This window comes from Moschus berezovskii, chromosome 15, assembly GCF_049115385.1.
Source record: "Moschus berezovskii isolate FMDL1 chromosome 15, NW_MosBer_1.0, whole genome shotgun sequence".
NCBI lineage: Eukaryota > Metazoa > Chordata > Mammalia > Artiodactyla > Moschidae > Moschus > Moschus berezovskii.
The window spans coordinates 73411678-73428869 of NC_142474.1; positions in this window are offsets into that span (position 1 = coordinate 73411678).

The window sequence follows — 17192 nt, forward strand, 5'->3', positions numbered from 1 at the left end:
TTCTGGACTTGAGCTGATGATAGTTAGATGAGATTCTGGACTTTGAATTGATGCCGTAGTGGGATAAGACTCTTGGGAACTTATGGATAATTTTACATTTGGGAGGGATATAAGTGATGGAGAGACAGATGGTGGACTGTGATGGGCAGAAATCTCACATGGTCCCCAAGATTCCATCCTGTGTTGTACACACCTTGTGTGATGCCCTCTCCTTGACGATGGGCTTGAACTTCGAATATGGAATATGAGCAGACACGCTCCCATGACTGGATTACAGGTCAGCTCACTTTTGAGTGCAACAAAAGGGAAATCATCTTAGGTGGGTTTAATCTAATCAGGGAAGACCTTACAGAGAAAGGAAGCAATAGTAGCCAGACTCCTGCTGGCCTGGAGCAAGCAAACAAATGTCCATGTTGTGAGCTAGAATAATCTATGGTGGCAACATGACCAGGAACTGTGGGTGATCTCTGAGAGCTGACAGGAGTCCCTGGAAACAGGTATCAGGGAAAGGGGACCTCAGTCATAGAATCATGAGGAAAGGACTTTTTCCAACAAGCAGTGAGGCCAATCAGAGCACTTTGAACCTCAGGTGAGAGTAGATGCCCCAGTCAACAGCTTCATTTCAGCCTGGTGGGACCCTATGCAAAGAGCCCAGTTAAGCTGTACCTATTCTCACAATCCAGGAGCACTGTGAGACAATATATTTGTGTTTTTTTAAGCTACTAAGTTACGTAGCAATTTGTTAACACAGCGTAGAAAACTAGTTTATTTTCTTTAAAAGATGATCTTTAAAAAAAATAAATATGGAACTACTTCCTTCTTTCCTGAAATCACACCAGCTGGAGACTCAGACTGAGGCGGGGTGAGTGAGGTTTTTACCAGCGTCAGTTCACCACTGAGACGGTGAGTACGCGGAGCTGCCTTTTACCAAATTTTGAAATTCTAATATTTTAAGATAAATGGATGAAGGAATGGACCGGTAAGGGAGGTACAAAGGTCTCCCAAGAGCTCTCCCCCAGATTGAACTGATGTGCTGCTACCACAGAATTTTCACGGTTGTTCTCTACTTCAGACCTCTCAGACTCTCTACTTCATTCTTTTTGAATTTTCCCTTGGAAGTGAATTGAATAGAACTGCTTCCCACATAGCTCAGCTGGTAAAGAATTTGCCTGCAGTGCTGGAAACCTGGGTTCAATTCCTGGGTCAGGAAGATCCCCTGGAGAAGGAAATGGCAACCCACTGTAGTATTCTTGCTTGGAAAATCCCAAGGACAGAAGGGCCTGGCAGGCGACAGTCCATGGGGTTGCAGGAGTCGGACATGGCTTAGCGCTATCTTTATTTTCTTTCTTTCTTTGGAAGTAATGCATTCTTTGACAACATTCAAGGAATGGAAGTGGTGAAGTAATAGCATTTCAAAAAGTGTCACCCTGGGGCAATCCCATTTCCTATGAAATATTTGGGTTCTGAATATTCTTTGGACCAAAATATCATCATTTTACTGCCTGGCTTCATCTACAGGGACCATTATCATGGGTTTGTGGTACCTTGATTAAGACATGATTCCAGACACCAATATTTTAATTGACCGTTTGGCTGAAGGCATAAAAGTTTTTGGATCCCAGGGGAACACATCACATTAAGATCCAGGTGGGTGACAGCTCTGTCTTTGATAAAGTCAGAGAAGGAGAACTGTGAAGGTGAGAAGGCCAAGGAGAAGAGTTTGATGAGCACATTTTCAAACAGATCATTTAGGAAAACGGATACCTGGAAGTCAAGTATTTGGAAATTGATTTTTTAAACACTACCTGGTCTGTCTCTCACCTGCAAAGTTTTCATGGAGCCTTATTACTTGGTTTGGAAATTGCAAATTTAAATATTCCTGAATAAAAAGTCTAGGAGTGTAATTTCTAAAAGTATGAACCAGGATAAAATGTGTCTTCTCCAGTTTTCTTGACTTAAAAGAGACATTTTTAAAAAAATTACTGGTAATTACTACAAGAAAATTTGATTCAAAACAACCAAGGTCTTTTAGTTTCATTTTAGCTACACAGCAGAAATCCATGTGGGGTTTGTATGTGTGTGCTTTATTCAGTATGTCTCTATAAGACATATTCTGAAAAATTAGCGACATAAACTGAACTGATAATACAGCTTTGAATATTTCTGCATTAGTCAAGTCTTCTCTAATATGGTGGCTACACTGGCTTATCCAGGCACTAACACCAAACTCAGGGATGGTGTTCAGTCAAAATATCCCATTGCCCCATAGTGAAAATCTGAGCATAAGGTTAAATATTACGTTATGGCTCAAAATATCATCATCCAAAAAGACATCCAAAGAGATGACCTCTATTTTGATAAGATCTTTAAAATAACAGTTAACATCTTTGTCCTTTTCATTTTGCTCTTTGACCTACAGTGTGATCAAAGTCAGGTTTTGGTGAATGTCAGTAGAAAGGTAACGTATTTTCAGGACCCAAAGTGAAGTTATAAATCTACTGTTTGTGGTGGTACAGATGGAAAGAAGTGTTCACTGCACCAAAACTGAGCAATTCAGTAACCTTCAAGGAACTGCCATTTATTTTATCCAAAGCCAAGAAAATCAAAACTGAATCCATCTCCAGGGAAGCCAAGGTAATGAAGACGGGCCAATAATATTTTCTTGATTCTGACCTAACGTTTTAGCTCTTTGATACAATAGCATGGCTGACCGAGTGAAATGTAGCAAGGAGTATCCTCCACGTATCATTGTGACTTTCCCTTAGTTTTACTTGCTTGAGATGACCCACTTTTCAGTAAGCAACTGGCAAGTCGGTTTAATTTAGAAAGAGTCATGACCAGGAATTTTTAGAGCAAATTTCAAAAGCCATTTTGGGGAATAGAAATAAGCCCTATGTTTACAAGTCAGGGTTTTATTATATCCCATTCAAATCTGTAAGCAGTAAGTTTACACTTAACAACAGCAATAACAATTTTAATAATAATACCTACCATTTTTGACTGTTCTGCACCAAGAACTGTTAACAGATATGATTTTGTGCAATTCTTACAGCAATTCTGTGAAGTCAATTTTTTATATCTCTATTTTATATGAGATACATAAAGAGAATTGGGTTATCACAAGACATCAAGGCATATATAAGCACACTTTGAAATCATAGCATTATCATCTTCAACTTGGCTTCAATAAAGTATAAGTTTAATTTGTCATGCTATGCTAATGTTGCTAATTTTATCAACTTTACACATTTGCTTAATTTGGGGAGGGGGTGAGTGGGGGCTGGAGTGGCATCAGGGAAGTGGAAATTTGGGAAGACAATTGATCAATTGAGACCAGGATTCCATCTTCAGATGTGGATTGAAGCAGATAGGAAATTATTTTTGCAGTCTTGAGCTTTCCCAGACACTCTGAGAAAGACACTCTTTCCTATTGCTTTCAATTAAAAGCATCCAAACTGTAACGTAAATTTGAATATGATCTTTTGGGGGGGAAAGAGTACAAACACCATCAGAATATAAGTTCTTCATTTGTGTTCAAAGGAACTGTTGCTGCTGCTGCAGCTAAGTCACTTCAGTCGTGTCCGACTCTGTGTGACCCCATAGATGGAAGCCCACCAGGCTCCCCCGTCCCTGGGATTCTCCAGGCAAGAACACTGGAGTGTGTTGCCATTTCCTTCTCCAATGTGTGAAAGTGAAGTCGCTCAGTCGTGTTGACCCTTAGTGACCCCACGGACTGCAGCCCACCAGGCTCCTCCATCCATCGGATTTTCTAGGCAAGAGTACTGGAGTGGCTTGCCATTGCCTTCTCCGAAGGAACAGTTACAAGATATAATAACTGCATATGTGCTCAGTCGTGCCTGACTCTTTACAGCTCCATGGAATTTAGCCCTCCAGGTTCCTCTGACCATGGGAGTCTCCAGGCAAGAATCCCAGAGTGGGTTGCCAGTCCCTCCTCCAGGGTATCTTCCCAACCCAGAGATTGAACCTGGGTCTCCTGCATTGGCAGGCATATTCTTTACCAATTCGCCACCTGGGAAGCCCAGATATAATAAATACAGAATTGTTTTTGCCATTTAATGGTTTGGTGTTTCACATGTATGAAGAGTGACACTCTCAAGTCTATTGCTCCATGGGGACAGATGGGGGTAAGCGGGCACTTAGAGCGGTCACAGGCCTCATCCTTCGTCCTCAGAGCATTTGCTCCCTGGACACCTTTCTTTATGCCTTGGCATCAATAACTGTTTGCGTCTAAGTATCTGTTAGGCTTCTCAGGTGGTGCTAGTGGTAAAGAACCCACCTGCCAATGTAGGAGACATAGGAGACTCAGGTTTGATCCCCTGCAGAAGGGCCTGGCAACCCACTCCAGTATTCTTGCCCGGAGAATCCCATGGACAGAGGAGCCTGGTGGGTTACAGTCCATGGGGTCGCACAGTTGGACAGGACTGAGTAACTTAGCACGAGCACGCATGAAAACACATGTTAAAACACAGTGAGTGATGACCCCTTTGAAATTCATGTTCCATAATGACGTCAATTTATTTGAATAGTTAGCTTAAAAAGCCATCATATTGAACTAGGCATAAGCACATTGACATGTAGGTACCTTTTATAGCCCTGTTCCCTCTACACTCTCATCTATCACCTCCTTCTTAAACAGCAAAGGTTCCCTGGAAATGCCCCAGTTAGACATAATTACTGAGCATTTTGCCGTCATTTTATAGATTAACTGACTAATCATACACCTGCAGCAATGGGTCAAGATCTTGGAGAAACCTGAAATGAGGTATACAAATCCTTTTGTATACCTGAAATGAGGTATACAAATCCTTCTGTAAATGGCTTGAAATCAAAGCAAGCTCATCCCTATTGATAGACGAGACTACAGTTAAGTCAGTCTCTCTCTTTTTGTCACAGTTTTTGCAAGTTCTAAAATGCGAGTGGGTGACTCTTGGGAATTAACTCTCTGAGACAGCCTTGGATCCATTTTCAGCTTTACCACAGTGGGCATTTGGTCTGGTTTGGGACAGTGGATATTAAGTCTTCTCCTGGTATAGATTAGAAAAAGAAACATAAGCAAAGTGTACCCCTTATGGTTGACAGCCATCCATGTCTAAAAGGATTAGAAAGAAGGCTTAGTAGTTTAAAAGGTAGGCTCCAAGGATAAATCACCAGCTTTTAGATCCTGGTTCTTCTCCTTCTCAGTTGCTTAACCTTAGGAAAATTATTTGATCCTTTAAAAATGTTTTTCTTTTTTAATATTGAGGTATAGTAGATTTACAATATGTTAATATTTTCAGGTGTGTAGCATAGTGATTCACTATTTTTGAAAATTATACTCCACTTAAAGTTACTACCAAATAATGGCTATTTTCCACTGTGCTGTACAATGTTATGTGTGTTGCACATAGTCGTTTGTACCTGTTAATCCTCTGCCCCAATCTCCCCTCTCCCCCTTCCTTCTCCCTACTGGTAACCACTACTTTCTTCTCTATATCATGAGTCTGTTTCTGTTTTGTTGCAATATATATACTTGTTTCTCTTATTTTTTGGCTTAAGATATAAATGATAACATCGATATTTGTCTTTCTCTTTTTGACTCATTTTACTAAGCATGATACTCTAGGTCTATTCACATTGTTGCAAAATATCATTCTATACAATGACTGAGTCATATTTCACTGTGCCACACTTTATTCATTTATCTGCAGTAAAGGAAGCTATCGGCGAAACAAAAAGACAACCTACTGGATGGGAGAAAATATTTGCAGATGATATGACTTTGTTGTTGTTCAGTCGCTCAGCTGTGTCCTACTGTTTGCATCCCCGTGGACTGCAGCACACCAGGCTTCCCTGTCCTTCACCATCTCCTGGAGCTTACTCAAACTCACGTCCATTGAATTGGTGATGCCATCCAACCATCTCACCCTCTGTCGTCCCCTTCTCCTTCTGCCTTCAATCTTTCCCAGCATCAAGGTCTTTTCCAATAAGTCAGCTTTTTGCATCAGTTCAGTTCAGTTCAGTCGCTCAGTCGTGTTCGACTCTTTGCGACCCCATGAATCACAGCACGCCAGGCCTCCCTCTCCATCACCAACTCCCGGAGTTCACTCAAACTCAAGTCCATCGAGTTGGTGATGCCATCCAGCCATCTCATTCTCTGTCGTCCCCGTCTCCTCCCACCCCCAATCCCTCCTAGCATCAGACTCTTTTCCAGTGAGTCAACTCGTCGCATGAGGTGGTCAAAGTATTGGAGTTTCAGCTTTAGCATCAGTCCTTCCAATGAACACCCAGGATTGATCTCCTTTAGAATGGACTGGTTGGATCTCTCCAAGGGACTCTCAAGAGTCTTCTCCAGCACCACAGTTCAAAAGCAGGTGGCCAAAAAAATGATATGACTGATAAGGGGTTAATACCCAAAATTTATAAATAGTTCATAATAAAACAATATCAAGAAAATAAAGAAACCAATCTAAAAATAGAAGACATGAATAGACATTTTTCCAAAGAGATAACCCACAGGCATATGAAAAAATGTTCAACATTGCTATCATCAGAAAAATGAAAATCAAAACTATCAAAAGATACTGCCTCACATCTGCAAGAATGACTATCATCAAAAGTCTACAAATAACAAATGTCAGCAAGGATGTGGAGAAAAGCGAACCCTCCTACCCTGTTGGTGGAAATGTAAACTGGTATAGCCACTATGGAAAACAGTATGGAGGTTCCTCAAAAAACTAAAAATAGAGCTTCCATATAACCCAGCAATTCCAATCCTGGGTATATATTGGAAAAAAATGAAAACACTAATTCAAAAAGACACATGTATTCCAATGTTCATAGCAGCACTATTTACAATAGCCTAGATATGGAAGCCGGAGAAGGCAATGGCAAGCCACTCCAGTACTCTTGCCTAGAAAATCCCATGGATGGAGGAGCCTGGTAGGCTGCAGTCTGTGGGGTTGCTAAGGGTCAGACACGACTGAGCGACTTCACTTTCACTTTTCACTTTCACTTTTCATTTTCACACATTGGAGAAGGAAATGGCAACCCACTCCAGTGTTCTTGCCTGCAGAATCCCAGGGATGGGGGAGCCTGGTGGGCTTCCATCTACAGGGTCACACGAATGAAGTGACTTAGCAGCAGCAGCAGATATGGAAGCAAACTAAGTGCCCATCCCCGGATGAATGAAAACTTGATCCTTTTAAGCATTATCTTCCCATTCTGCAAAATGGGTGTAGTAATAGTACCTATCACAGCATGTTGTTTTGAGAACTCAGTGCTTATAAAGTGCTCAGCCACAATGTTTATTAACGGTCAAAATAATTTAGCTTAAAGGGACTTCCCTGGCGATCCAGTGGTTGAGACTCTGTGCTTCCATTGCTGGTGACATGGGTTCGATCCCTGGTTGGGGAACTAAGATCCCACATGCCCCATAGTGTGGCCAATATTTAATTAACATTAATTAAATACATTTTTTTAAAGGGGCAGGTAACTCATCTACTCAGCAGAGGAAGGGAAAGTTTGCGAGCTGAGAGGAGAGAAGAGGAATGAGGGGATGGGGTGTTCCAAACTGACAAAAAGCTTGCCCCTTTTCTTCTTGGTTTTCACTGGTCCATTCCTAACGCAGCAAATCATCTGCGTTACAAGATTAATCTCTACTAACACATTTCACCAGATTACATGGGAACTTCATCATTTATAATGGGACTGGCTTCATGGGCCCCAGGCTCAGAAGGACATCACAAGTGACAGAATGTTCTCCTGTCTCTATCCTGAAATTCGAATAATTTTTGTACAAAGGATCCTGCTTTTTAATTCCGCCCTAGACTCTGCAAATTATGAGGACAGTCTTGCTCCCAGTATAAGGTCTGGGTCATGTTATGCTAAAATGATATCCATTTCTTTCCAATCCTGGGTTTCATTGGAAAATCTTATTTTATTAATATAAATTTAGAAAGTGTTGAGTCCAACTGTCCTCAAATCCTGAAGTTTCCACCCCTGCCCTTCACTACAGATGATGTCAGGACCATTACACAAGAAGCATGGATGGGAGGTCACACCAGCTTGAATTCCCCAAGATGAAGCTCACAAACTAGTAAGTCTGCTAACAGTGATTCCCCAGCCTCTTTGGCACCAGAAATGGGTTTCATAGAAGACAGTTTTTCCACAGACTGGGCTTTGAAGGGATGGTTGGGGGATGATTCAAGTGCATTATATTTATTGTGCACTTTATTTCTATTATTATTACATCAGCTCTACCCCAGATCACCAGGCATTAGATCCTGGAGGCTGAGGACAGCTGATTTTGCACATAAGTGGAGGAGAGCAGGGGTACCCTCTGTTTTCATGGCAGTTACCTCCTTTCTTTCTCTATTATCTCAGATCCCTGGCCCCATGCCTGCTGGAAACACAGTTTAAATTATCAGTTCAGGGCTTCCCTGGTGGCCCAGTGGTAAAGAATTCATCTCCCTATGCTGGAAACAAGGGTTCAATCCCTGACCCAGCAAGATCCCACGTGCTGAGGAGCAAATACGCACAAATAAGCACGAGGGGCAAACGCACAACTATTGAGCCTGCGCTTTGGAGCCCAGGAGCTGCAACTGCTGAGCCCATGAGCCCTAGAGTCCGTGCTCCGCCAGGAGAGAACGCACCGCGGCAGAAGTGAGTGCACAGCTAGAGAGCCCCCCACTCACTGCAGCTGGAGAAAAGCCCACGCAGCGACGGAGACCCAGCGCGGCCAAAGTGAAGAATCGTTTTTTAAGAAATGGTCTGCGTTATCACAAATCGTAGTTTTCTTCTTAAAGGTGTGATAGTCCTAGTTCTCCGAATGTTTTCACCCACAGTGTATTCCTGGATCATCATGATATCCATGCAGTAGGCAGGTTGATCTTATAATGCCATGTGGCAGTAATCTAAAGAACACATATGAGAAGCCAGGCAAATCAGAGAATAATCTTGTCTCAACTGCTTCCTTTGTCTACAAAATAGAGTTCTGTAGAGACTAAATGCGCATATGTGTAAACGATTAGTACGATGCCCGGTGTGTAACAGGTACTTGGTAGACAAGAGCTTTTGCTGTATGCATGCTTCCCTGGGGGGACTGAGGACAAACTTGGTCCTGACAAGGACCCATCTTGCATTATCTGGACCGAGATCTGTCTCTGGCAGTTCCCAGAATGCGCCATGCTCTCTCACAGCTTCTTCTCTCTTGGCTTCTTACCTGTTGCTCTGTCCAAAATTGCTGCTGTCGTGTTCCATCTGGCCGCCTCCTACTTATCCTTCAGGCTCATTCCATGTGGCCTTTTTTCTGAACCTTTCCCAGAACAGCGCTCCTGTGCTAGGTGATCCTTCTTGGGCTCCCATCTTCCTGTCTTCTTATCTCCATGGTTACACTATGTCAGGCTAAAGCCGTCTGTTCCTACTTTGTCACCTCTGTTGTCTCTAAACTGACCCGTGGGGCAGGAGCTGTGTCTTTAATCTCTGTTTCTGTAGCCTCTGAGTAGATACTCAATAAATATTTGCTCCTTACATGAATAAATACATAAGTGGGTTTTAAAAGGTAAGGAGGAATTAATTAATTTGCTTTGCGCGTGTGTCCCCTGGTAACAAGACGTGAGTGCAAACCAGCCTTTCTAACATCCTGGAGACAAGCCAGCATTCCTTTTTGAAGCTGCAAGCAGCAGGACACAATTTCTCTAAAGAAAAATGTTTCTTGAGATTTTTGGAATCTGCCCTGTGGCCCCGGTATAGATATGGTAGAGGGATGAATCTGGGTTCGGGGAAGGAGCCTCTCTTGATTGCAAAGATCATTTTCCCTGGCAGCAGTCAAAGCAGAGGACAGAGACAGCTGCGTGTCCCAATGACATCACTTGGCCCTGCCTTGCACAACAGAGGGAAAGACTGGCAGGGCAAGCTTCCAGTTTACATACACACGCCTGGGTCACAGTCAAGATTTTCCACCCCCCTCTCCATCCCTGATCCCAGCAGTGAAAATGGCTCTTGGAACCCTGGAAAAAACTGTCTAGAGGGACTTCCCTGGTGGGTCCGGTGGTTAAGACTTTACCTTCCCAGGCAGGGAATGCCGGTTTGACCCCTGATCAGGGAGCTGGGATCCCACATGCCTCCCAGCCCGAAATTCAAAACATAAAACAGACGCAATATTGCAACAGATTCAGTAAAGACCTTACAAATGATCCACATTAAAAAAAAAAAATTAAAAAAAAAACCAAGCCAAACTTTACGTCAGATTTGCAGCCGTGAATTCAAGGCACTGTTTCATTTTCACCTTGTCCCTTTATGTGTTCATTCCCCCCACCCAGCCTCTACCCAAGACACCCACACTCTTCAATTTGAGGGTTATCATCTCTAGGCATTTCTTTATACTTGAACTAGAGAGGTTCTTAAAGCTCTAGAGCATTGCTTTACATTTTTCAACTTTATATATCATGCTGTACAGATTAATCTTTAACTCTCTTGTTTTTCCAATATGATATTGTCAGACTTATGCACATGGAATTTTGCAGTTCTGAATGAGCAGCAAATCCACTGGGTTAGCAACACACAGCAAAGACGCTGGCTTGCGACATGCTACGTAGGCCTGGTGGACTGGGAAGCAGGGGCACGCCACATCACTCACAGGGTCTTGCTGCTTCTCATCTCCAGGTAAACACATATCCAGGTGTCACCAGGCTGGGGGTAGCTGTGGTCTGTTTCATTACACATAAATGAGGCTGATCTCATTTCCTAAACTTAGTTCATATGTGAATATATAATCCAACAGTCTATTGTTGCCAGAATAACAGGAGGCTGGAAGTCAGAAACCTTGACTCTCATCCCACTCCTGTCATAAGAACCCAGGGGATCTCTGGCAAGTTGTTTCACATTTCCAAGCCTCAGTTCTCACATTGAGCATTACTTGATTTCCAGAAGCTGTACAGGACTGGGGGAAACATTTATAGGGTAGAATGTGGGACAGTGGTTGAACTTTGTACAGAAGGACGAAGTGATACTCACTTCCCAGGTGGGAGTGACCAGAAAAAGCACCTAATTTTCTGAGCCTCTCTTACCTCCTCCCCACCAACTGAGAAAATAATGATTCAATTAAGGAGCTTAGTCCAGGCTGACACATGAAAAGTGATCAGTGTCACGTGCTGGTCGTTATATTTCTCTGGGGATCGTCTCGTCTCATTCTTTAATGTAATCTCGGTCCTTCTGAAAGTCTGCCCTGTACCAGTTTCCATGAGTCTTCAGAGCCTGTCTTCCATCTTCTGCTATGGAGTAAAGTATCAATATTATGGTGCTGAGACCTCCACTGGCCACCGCTGGCACTCTGCTGATTTTGACACCATGGACAGGTATGCGCTACTTTTCTCATTACATTTCCCTGAATTAAAAAAAAAAAAAAAACAAGAAAAAGAGAAGACTTTCCTGGCAGTCCGGTGGTTATGACTTCACACTTCCACTGCATGCCACATAGTGCAGCCAAAAACAAAAGAAAAACAAATCCTCTCCCAGTTTTTATTGTTTTTTGTTTTTTCAATTGATTGTTAATGTTTATTTTCAGCCCCTTTTCTTCTGAGTACTCAGTAAAGTTGGGCTGGGAAATGAGAACCTTGCCCCTCCATCTCCAGCAAAGACTATTTTTGTTTCTAGATCTTCTGTTCCTTCCTTTCATCTCTTATGATGAGCACTTTCCCAAGGAAGAGAAGCTGGTTTGGTTCCTCAACAGCACCTCGTAGCCCTGCCCGCCTTGGCTCTGGCCAATGAGGAGCTGCCTCTAAACTCCACCTGCCCTGCAGATGCCTGGGAGCGCTTTTCAGAAGTGCCTGCCTGTCTCCAGCCTCCAGAGGCCTGAACTTCAGTGCTTTTAAAAGACTTCTCAGTGCTTTGGGGAAGGACAAAACTTCTGGCCCCTCTTCTATGCCCCTGGACGTAGTGGGATGGTAGAATCTTTGCCAACAGAAATGTCCACATCCTAATCCCTAGACCATGTGAACATGTTAACTTACCAAAGGGAACTTTGCAGGGGTGATCACTTTAAGGATTTTGAGATGGGGAGATGGTTCTGGATGGTCAGGTGGGTCCAATGTAATCACAAGCATCTTTGTAGAGAGAGACTAGTCAGGGTTAGTGAAGGAGTTGTGATGATGAGAGCAGAGACATGGGTGGGTGAGAGGTGGATTTGAAGACATAACGCTGCAGAAGACGTGAATCAAGGAATATGGTGGCCTCTAGAAGATGGAAAACTCTTGCCTGGAAAATCCCATGGGTGGAGGAGCCTGGTGGGCTGCAGTCCATGGGGTCGCGAAGAGTCGGACACAACTGAGCGACTTCACTTTCACTTTTCACTTTCACACATTGGAGAAGGAAATGGCAATCCACTCCAGTGTTCTTGCCTGGAGAATCCCAGGAACAGGGGAGCCTGGTGGGCTGCCATCTATGGGATCGCACAGAGTCAGACACGACTGAAGCGACTTAGCAGCAAGCAGCAGCAGAAGATGGAAAAGGTAAGGACACATTCTCTCCCTGAGTCTCTGGAAGGAGCACAGCCCTTTCATCACCTTAATTTTAGGACCTCTGACTTTCAGAACCATGGCGTGATACGTTTGTATTGTTTTAACCACTAAGTTTGTGGCAGTTCGTTGCAGCAGCCATGAGTCACTAGTACAGAGTCACTAGCACGTTTTACATCATAAACCCTCTGCAGCATATCTGTCTCCTTAAATCCTTTGATTCCTTCATCTGCCATAAGCCAGGGCATTCTGGTGTCTCAAAGTCCTTTCGTCCCGTGTCTGTTTCAGTCAGCCCTCTGTGCAAACCATTTGCAGCTTTTGAACTCACACACTGAATCCAGAACTTTTAGTAAGTGCCCCTGTTTGATAAATGCAGCCTAATCTAAAATGGTGCTTCTTCTTTCCTGCATTATGCCCTTCAGAATCCACTCCCAATGTCTCTTCCCTGGTTTCTGCTGATATTAATTAGCACATCTTACACTTCCTTAAGTGTGTGAGATTTCTCTCAGATCAGGCTTGAAATTCCCTCACTGAGTTTTCATAGGGAGCCTGACTGCAGCCTTGTCAGGGGAGAGAAACCGGGACCCTGGAGGCAATGAGAGAACAGTCATCCCCTCTCTTAGCTCATCACCCCAAGTGGGCGCATTCCATGGAGCAAAAACAGGGCGGGAAGGTCTTCTGCAGGTGACAGCACTTCATTAAGGCTGTGCACGTGCGCTCAGTCGTGTCCGACTCTTTGTGGGCACATGGACTTTGGCCCACCCGGCTCCTCTGTCCATGGGATTTCCCAGGCAAGAATACTGGAATGGGTTGCCATTTCCTACTCCAGGGGATCTTCCTGACCCAGGGATGGAACCCATGTCTCTTGCATTGGGAAGCGGATTCTTTACCACTAGTGCCACCTAGAAAGCCCTCATTATAGTTGGAATCTGCTTAAATATCCTCCTTCCACTCCTCTCTCTCAGCATTGTCCTATTTCCATATACAAAAAAAAGACAATGTGGGGCTGAAAGTGGACAATCTCTGATATAATTCAGTGACCCATGAAGGCAGGCCACATCTGATTTCTAGATGCATCAGCCTGTGACTATAAGACTTGAGATGTTTTCAGAGCATCCATACAAGTTCCTTGGTTCTCTTTTCCTTAAAAATAGATTTTGAACCCTGAACTTACTATACATTTTTTTTTTCCACTAAGCTTTCTGGCAGAATTAAAAAAAAAAAAAAGCTTATATTCCATCGGTAGGACATCCTTGTTGCTTTCAAATTCAACCAGATAAGATCACATCTCCACATTTCCCAACTCTCCTGAGAGTACCGAGTACTATTAGGGTAAAAGTTCAGTTGCAGAGAATAGACTCCAAGCTAGCTGGTTTAAGTAAGACCTTCATCACAGGCTACTAAACACATTCCAAAATCAGAGGGAACCTGCAGAAACAAACTCCGGACTATACTTCCTTCTAGGAACAACTTTTAAATTACATGGCAGGATCTGGCAGCCATGAGAACTATCGCTTCTGCCACAACCAACATCAGGAGGCTGCCAGTCCAGGGATAAAAGCGGCCTGCACGCTCTCTGGACCCAGAATCACACTAGCTCTGCTATGAGCCAAACAGAAAGGAGGCTCCTTGCGCATCTCACATTCAAATCCCAAGCAAATGTTTCTGCTCAGCAGACCTACATCATATCCAGAAAACCTGAGGGCAACGGAGTTCTAGGAGATGTGATCTTTAGCAACCCAATCTCTGCTCTAGGAAGGCAGGTGAAGAAACCCATCCACAGTGTTGGCTCACTTCCCTTGAGGGTTCCTAAGTGAATTACTGTCAAGGAAAATGGTGCAGTGCTGTAATCAAAGCCAAGGGGCTGCACTGGTGAATTTGAGACTGCCAGGAATCTCTTCTTGGCAAATGAGCTGGGAGTCAGAGCAAACTCTGAGAGGAAGGAGCACCAGAGGTCTTGCAAGTGAGGAAGGAAATTCAACCTCAGCTCACCTACGACTCGGTTCAGAAATTTGAACTCTGAATTGTGTTCCATTGTTATCATTTTGTGTTTGGGTTTCTCGTCATAGTTTCTTTTACCTTTTTTTTCTTTTTAAGTTCTCGAACTGCACTTCGGAAGGAAAGAGAAAAAAAGATTATTCAAGATAGCTGAAGCAATAGTGAGAGAGGAATGGGTCCTACCAGAGGGGAATTCCCTCCCATAAGCTTCTCACTTTAAGAATTCTCAGCTTCTGTTGAATTTGGCAAAGGGGAGCATTGTTTTTATTTTGAAATTTGGATCTATAAGATTAGCTATGTGAAAACCAGCGTGTTGGATGAATGCTAATTAATTACTCCTTATTTAAATAACAACAATCAAGCCATTGTTCAAGCTGCACTAATTGCATATGCAAATGGTGTTTTTCTCCGCTACTCGAAACTCACTGATCACAGCTGCATGAAAAATGTCTACTTTATGAAGTTTCCATCGATCTTCACATGATAATGCTTAGTTATGCAGAACTGACTAGCATTTGCAAATGAAGGGATTCTGACTTTCATTTATGCCTACCTTTAGCTCCTAGAATTGCACAATTAATCCCTAAGAGGACTTATGAAGAATAATCATTTAATAGGGAATCAAAAAATAAAACATTTAAACTGGGGTGCACATATGTGAATGAACTTGAGAATGTGTGTGCTTCTGATGAATTTGATTTCTATAAGAGCAATAATCCCTGAGAGCTCAGAGCAGCTCATATGGGCAAGAGTCTTCCCATGACTAAGACAGTTCTCATCTCTGCATCTTTTTGCACTTACCCAGAAGCATTTTTAAACTACTGTTTTGGGGACTTCCCTGGTGGTTCATTAGTTAAGACTCCATTCTTTCACTGCAGGGGATACAGGTTCCATCCCTGGTCAGGGAACTAAGATCCCACATGCCAGGTGGTCTAGCCAAATAAAATAAATTATACTGTTTTTCTACATTGAAACCATCGAATTACCCCAAAATTTTGCAATTAAGTCAGAGAAAGGCCATTATTTAATCATAGTTGAAGTGGCTACATAAGCTGTTTCAATATCTCCCACCAGAAACCACTGGCTCAAGGTTTTCTCAACACACACCAAGACTGATTTGCTATCAGTATTTGAATGTGTATTGGAGGTCTGCATATCTTTAAAGAGAAACTGGCTCTAGGCCTCGAAATCCAAATCCTTAAGTCATAAGAAACACTTTTCCCCTCAATTGGTCCAGAAGCCAAATATACTCTGAGGGTAAACTTCAGTTCAGTTCAGTTCAGTCGCTCAGTCATGTCCGACTCTCCACGACCCCATGAATCACAGCACGCCAGGCCTCCCTGTCCATCACCAACTCCCGGGGTTCACTCAAACTCATGTCCACAGAGTCGGTGATGCCATCCAGCCATCTCATTCTCCGTCGTCCCCTTCTCCTCCTGCCCCCAACCTTTCCCAGCATCAGAGTCTTTTCTAGTGAGTCAACTTGTCGCATGAGGTGGCCAAAGTATTGCAGTTTCAGCTTTAGCATCTTAGGTATTTGTAAAAATCCAACATGAATAATTCTGTTAAAAAAAAAAAAATCCAAGTTTTCTCTTAATTATGCAGGTCCAGTCACAAAACACATGGATCCTCTGGATCTTAAAAACTGTGTGATTGACCTGAGACTTTCTGAGAATTTCAAGATTAGCATGTGTGGTTGAATATGTAACTATCTCCAATTAAAACTTCCTTCTTCAGTACAGGCTATTAATTAATTTGTAATCTGTTAGCACATTTTCTTATGTTTACTATCTAAGACACAGTCCCAGAGAGAAATTCTCCATGAAACATCTCGTCAATGATAATTTAAAGTACAACAATGCATTTTAACTATTTCTTGGAGAACAGATGTGATTCTGAATAATCAGTTTTATTATTTATCAGCTTCTCTCTCTGGCTTGTACAGCCAATATTTATCAACTGGATAACTTCTCTCGTGTGATCAAGGAAGTAGTCACATATGCTTGTAGTGTGTAACTGGGAGAAAAATCCTAAGACTAAGGGGAATTGATATATATTGTGACTGGCTAGATAAACCAAATATTTTATTGATTCTCATAAACTGTTAAAACTCATTCAGATGTTTCATGTTCTCAGATGGTTATCATTCAGAGACTCCCTGAAAATAAATCAAAGGGTTCCTGGGGGCATCAACAACTTTAGTTGCAAATCACATCTACCTTCATAACAAGAACACCTTCCTTGGCCTGGCGTCCCTGGTCCTGTAAAGAGGGCAATGTTTCTCTATCTTCCTTTTATTAGTTTATTTTTGGCTGTGCTGGATCTTTGTTGCTGTGTGAGAGCTTTCTTTAGTTGTGGCACGCGACAGGCAGGGGGCCTATCTCTAGCTGTGATGTGTGGCCTTCTCATTGCAGTGGCTTCTTTTGTAGAGCATGGGTTCTAGGGCACACAGGCTCCTAGTTACAGTGCGTGGACTTAGTTGCTCCTTGGCATGTAGGATCTTCCCAGACCAGGGGTCGAACCTGTGTCCCCCACATTGGCAGGAAGATTCTTAACTCCTGGACCACCAGAGAAGTCCACACATTGTGAATCTTTCGTCTTTTGTCCAGGGGTGCCTTTGCCCATTTGATGGGGGAAGTCTGCGGAGCACCAGCCCTCTGGCCAGTGGGTGAATTGCTGGGA